This window comes from Varroa jacobsoni, unplaced genomic scaffold, assembly GCF_002532875.2.
Source record: "Varroa jacobsoni isolate VJ856 unplaced genomic scaffold, vjacob_1.0 scaffold_1279, whole genome shotgun sequence".
Lineage (NCBI taxonomy): Eukaryota > Metazoa > Arthropoda > Arachnida > Mesostigmata > Varroidae > Varroa > Varroa jacobsoni.
In genome coordinates, this window is record NW_019214181.1 from 136,402 (window position 1) to 142,170 (window position 5,769).

Below are 5,769 nucleotides of genomic sequence, written 5' to 3' on the forward strand. Positions count from 1 at the left end.
CGCTGGCGGCCATAGTACAATGCGTATATAAGAGAGCGTCTTTCTTGGAAATAGTTGTAGAACGACATTAAGCTTATTTATTAAGTATTCACTACATATGAGTATTTCAAAGGACGTAGCCTATTAGGCAAAAATATATTTGGCTAGTTCCCTCTTCAAAAGGCATCGAGCTGCCGGATATCTATGCGGAATGGGAAAATTCCCATTCAGAGGAAGAAGGAACACCGAGGAAATTCTAGTGACTTTATTGCGTTTCGTTCGCAGATGCTATAGTATCTCTACTTAGTTCAGAGCATCGATCCAACAATATAACACTAGTATTTACGTATAACAGTGGTACATATCTTAATGGCCACTCAGCCGCTGTCGATTTTACTGTTAATTTATTAACGATAGATTAATAGAAATACCAATAATGTCTTATGTTTGTTATTGTTATTAAATACCTGAAGCTTTATTCTTATTTAATACTTGAAGACTATTTCTCTTTTAATGAATTGCACCTCATGGGTCCATTACTACTATTACTTAGAATATTTAAATAGCCAGGCCTACGAGTCGAAAAACTGTGACGAGTAAAGTACGCTATGAACGGCAAGCCAAAACGAACTATTACGCCAGATTAACAAATCAGCCCTAGCGTTCTTTCATACTGTCAACTCGATATTGTCCTCATTGATGAGGAACGCCGTCCGATCCTATTGCAAACAGGGCGAAATGAACGACCCAACATTGAAAGCCGACGATTGAACATAAGCCAGCTCGCATTTTGCTTCCATTCCAAGATAGTTTATTATCGCCGCTAGCACAGAAAAGCTGGCGCTGTTCCGAGCATCACAGTCAAGGGGTAGTGAAGAAAGTTACAGCCATGACCTGCACTGAAATATGGGGCCAAAAAATATAGCTCTGCGGATTCATGTAGCTGGCCGTTGATTTGTGGTCACTAGCTTTCACACAATTTGCTTTGAGAAATTTCAGGAAGCCACACATGCACTAGCATAGAAACTAACGCGTTTAGAGATATTTCCCGTGTTTCGAGAGGTATTAAGCTCCCTTTGATTAGGGAGGAAAAAGAAACTGAGTCTCTCCCTATTGCTTAAAGAAACGTAACGTAAGAAGAATTTTTTTTTTTTTTTGCTCCGTTGAATCGTGATGATTGCAGATCCGTCCCTACCTCTTACAAACTATAGTGTATCATAAAAATTAAAGTTATGCTATGATCTTATCGAGAGGAGAATTGCACCCTGGCCACTTGATCATCGTTTACAGAACCAGATTTATCTGGTAATAGCTTTTGTTCTTTTCAAGCACACGAAAAAGATCTTGAAGATATAGTATTGCGCGATATATCTAAAGGCGTACATGCCAAGCTCATACGAGGCGAAAATATACGTACGCGCCGATCGATTTATGTCCTAATTTGCTTAGATGCCAACATTGTCCCGAATTATATTTATATTCTTCTGAATAGAAATTCTTTAAAAAGAAGGCTTTATCATTCATGGGCTTATTCCGGCTGTGGCTGAATATTCAATCATTGCTAAACCACTCCAACCGCATCGTCTCAGTCAACGGTATTTTTGTCCTATTTCGCTTTGTTCTACAGAGTCTTTCTGACGGTCTGAGATGTCGATAGTTTGAATTGTGTCGCTGGCTTGAACACTTGGTAAAACAAGCCAGGACTGAAATTAGGTCCGAAAAGCGGACCGGGATTTCAGTTTCTGGAAAGGCGTTTTTAACTAATAAAATAGGTTCGTGTTGGCTAGTAGAAAAAGGATAGAATAGTTTTATCTAAGAATCCTCAGTTACCATCACACACTTTTAGTTAGAGAATAAATTTAGATGAGTAAGTGTATTGGTTTTGTACCATTAGGGCATCATCAGGAACCGGACGCTGAGGTAAATTGTCGTAATTTCTCGATTAAATTTCGAACAGCATTTACGTAAATTATACTCTAAATGTTATATCGTTCGTGTGCCCGTCAAAAATACCATGCCAACGTGGTACGTATTCTGCAATAAAAACGAATAAGCCTTTATTATCGTAAGCTGTTGAATATTTTAGGTTGCTTTTAGTTTTTAATGTCTTCCGGTTATGTGTCTAATGATAGAACAAAGATTGCTACTGTGTTTAGAAATTTTCAATGGTTCTATTTGGAAGCTTAATGACGCATCGTTTTCGGCCAGTGCTTTGCCCATTATAATTAGGACTTCATCTGTCATACACCCGTCACTTCACGGGCCGGTTTGATATAGGAACGTTGGGACCTTGTTGCAGTTTATTCCCGAAGCCCTGTCGATTTTTCCAGTCACTAACTTCGAACGTCGAATAGGCGTTTCTTATTATAGATTCATTACTGGTAACTGACGCACAAGCTGTTGATTGCATCCCCATATTAAGCAAATTTAAGTTCCAGGATAACTGTCTGAAAATAGCGACCACCGGCAATCAAACACACTATAAATTATTTACATAACGTAACATTGATTTACGTATGTCTGAAGTTACCTGAAGAACTTAGCGCTAGTCCCCAATAGATAATTTACTTTTTACCATCACAACACAGATTCAATTCGATTGATGGTTTGTAGCTAGATAAATTTTGACCCGGACCTCCCAGTGTGGCTGCTAATGGTCACAATCGAGCAGAAGCAATATATCAAAAGGAAGCCCACATTGACGGTATATTTATAATAATTATTGTAAGAAAGAGGATGTCCTTTCGATTATGTCCAAAGTTCTGTGATCTTTTTTTTCCCTAGTTCTAACTTGACATATTTAATTCTAGGATTGCCTTACGGCCATCCGATCTATTGTTGGGCTCGTACAAATCTAGTGTTCCGTACATGAATGCACATTTACCTGTAGGGAATCAACTTCTTCTTGCGTAAACAAAATCAGAGAGACGAACTTTGATTATCTCAACAGATAAAACTTCTATCTGTGAGCTAGGGAGTGCAGAAATCATTGCTTAATAATTGCTTGCGTTACCTTTTACATTGCCTAATTCGCAGCATATATCACATCGGAAAGACAGAGCCTAGATGCATTCTGTGCTTTGTTTATGGCATTTGAATATGTGCATAACCTGTTAAAACTGCGGATTGATAACAAGTTAACAAGATTGAAACGGTGCGTTCATAACTTAGTAGTTATTTTTTTTTGCTTCGTTTCACTTTACCTGCTTAGGCCCGGTGGCCTCTTGCGTCGGACTTGTTGATCCAGTAACCTTTGGTGTGTCAATAGCTTTCTGTTCCTTACGTTGTGGTGCTATAGCGCCTCTACGTACAGCCGCGCAGACGGGCCTGATATATAGCCTGCTAGCTCGGTAGTGTACAGTGCATTATTTAAGAGTAGGAGTATTAGTGGCGAGCTGAACTATAATACGTAGCTTACCTCCATCTACCGTTGTATGTGGCTAACTGAATTTATTGAAATTAGACCAATTTCTAACTTAAATATCCTCATATCAACTTAGATTAAAGTAGATTTAGCCTCTGCGCAAACATTTCGCCTATACACGTGTATGATTTTTCTCAGTCTATTTAAACATGCTATTTCATATCAATGATAACTGCTGTTATAAATGATTTAGTGTGAAGTAAACTTTGTTTACAAGTTCTCAAGTAGAGCGAAATATCCGAACGACTTATTTCATTACTATATACTTCATATGTATATATATATCTTTCATCATACTGTATATTACGCGCCATTGCGTCCCAGCTTTTACAAGGTTTTTCCCAAAGCCAAACCTTCATGTTTTTGACCAATAGGACAAACTTCGTCAATGGAACGAGATAGCATCATTTTGTTACGACTTGCTCCAGAACAATCGCAGTAATAATAATAATACAAGTTTAAATTAGAAAATCGCAAAGAATTTTACTCTCTATTCATTTCGTGGGAGTAATGAGGATACGAGGTCGATTTGACGTCTGCGCCTCCGAAAAAATGGTTTCGATCATGGGTTCTATTTATAGGTTACCCTATTTCCATTGAATATTTGGGTTATGTGCCCAAGCATGAAATAATTAGTTTGGCGGAAGTCCATTTTGAAATCGATTGGGGCTTCAGTCATTGCCCTATGGCTCAGGAAACGATCCACGTGATCGTTTTTTCTTTGTCATTTGGTATGCCTTTAAGCATATCTTTTTGTGTCAGTATAATACTTTCTAGTTTGTTTTTCTGACTTTGTTTTCCTTCAAGAATGTAGCGTTGAATCTACGCCGTTCGTCAACGGTTATACCGGAATATACGTCGAACCTATTTTAATTATTTTTGTGCCGTTTACTTGCTCGAAACGTTGTTTGGGCATAATTCTTAATCTCTCAAACACAGTGTGTTAGGAGTCTATGTAACTTTTAGGCTTTGTTGACCTGCCGCATTTGCTTGGCGTTATAAACCTTTTGATTTTATTTTGGTTGTTGGCAGATGATAAAGGGCAGGTGTTTATTTGACAATCGTCCATGTGAACTAAACATTTAATCTCGCCTTTTACACTATTTTTTTTTTCAAAAAAAAAAACAAGAACATATTAGCTAGTAGCTCAGTTGATACATCCCGTACAAAAAATAGTCGTACATTTGCCACAATTGTATCAAATGCAAAAATTGATAAATTTGGTGATGAAACAATCTTTTAACGCTTTTTATTGATGTTTCAGAATCGAGAAGGGGTTAGAACCACGGGGGATAGATGTCACACAAACAAGGGAGGGGGAAATCTACATGAAATGACGTTTGCTTAATGCTATCGCGGAAAACAATTGATGCCATAGGAAAAAACTGCGCTAGCATATTCAGTAAAGGCGTTTTTATCATTTAGCCGAAATGAACCAGTTATTCATTGGAAACAAAAAATCCTTTTGAGACATCCACGTCGTACCCATACAAATTCACAGAGTGGGGTTCAGAAGTGGGGATGAATAGGTCAGTCGTTCAGCAAAATAGTTTTTTTTCTAAAACGAGCTGTGACAGAAGCCTGTGCTTTATATAACACATACTGCCAATTGAGGTGCGCTAACGATTATGATTTGTCCACCATTGGCCTCCATGAAAAAATGTTTTTTTTTTTCAAAGTTTCCTTCAAAAGCGGATACATGCGACATACTACTGATAACAATGTGTGGTACAACAAGTGCAAAATTACGGTGCCTTGGTTTCACTTGATATATCTATAAATATACATATTTCTAACGTTTTAGTTTAAGACCACTTGGTTCTTTCAATTTCTTTATAGACAACGGCATCCAATTTACTATATATTTGAAATGCAATGGCTTATATGTTGTTCCACCTCATCCTGGCCCATATAGACTATAGCGTGATAATATAATTCAATGTTTGGCTTTTATATGAATTTGTGTGATTAATTTAGTATAATCGAGGTTGGTTCACTTCTTTGTCGCTCAACGAAAACTTGCCAGAAACTCAAAGTTTCGTTGTTCCATATAGACCCTTTTCGAAATCTGCTCAAACTTAGGACAACGAATTAAGCATTTACGGACTCTTAAATGTTTGGTACTTTCGAAGTTTGAAATCAACGTTCCCCTGCTGAAGAAAACGGGTATCCCTTACTTTATTTATAGTTGGTAATTCGACAAAAAAGTGGCTTTCGAAGTACAAAGGTGCTATCTTCGACTTTTGAAACTGGCGAAAATGGCGTTGAGCCGTATTTGAAAGGAGATCAATTATTAGATAAGTTGACAACTTCTAACAAGACACTGTCCACCATAGTCGGGCCAGACAGCCTGTTCGACAACTGTT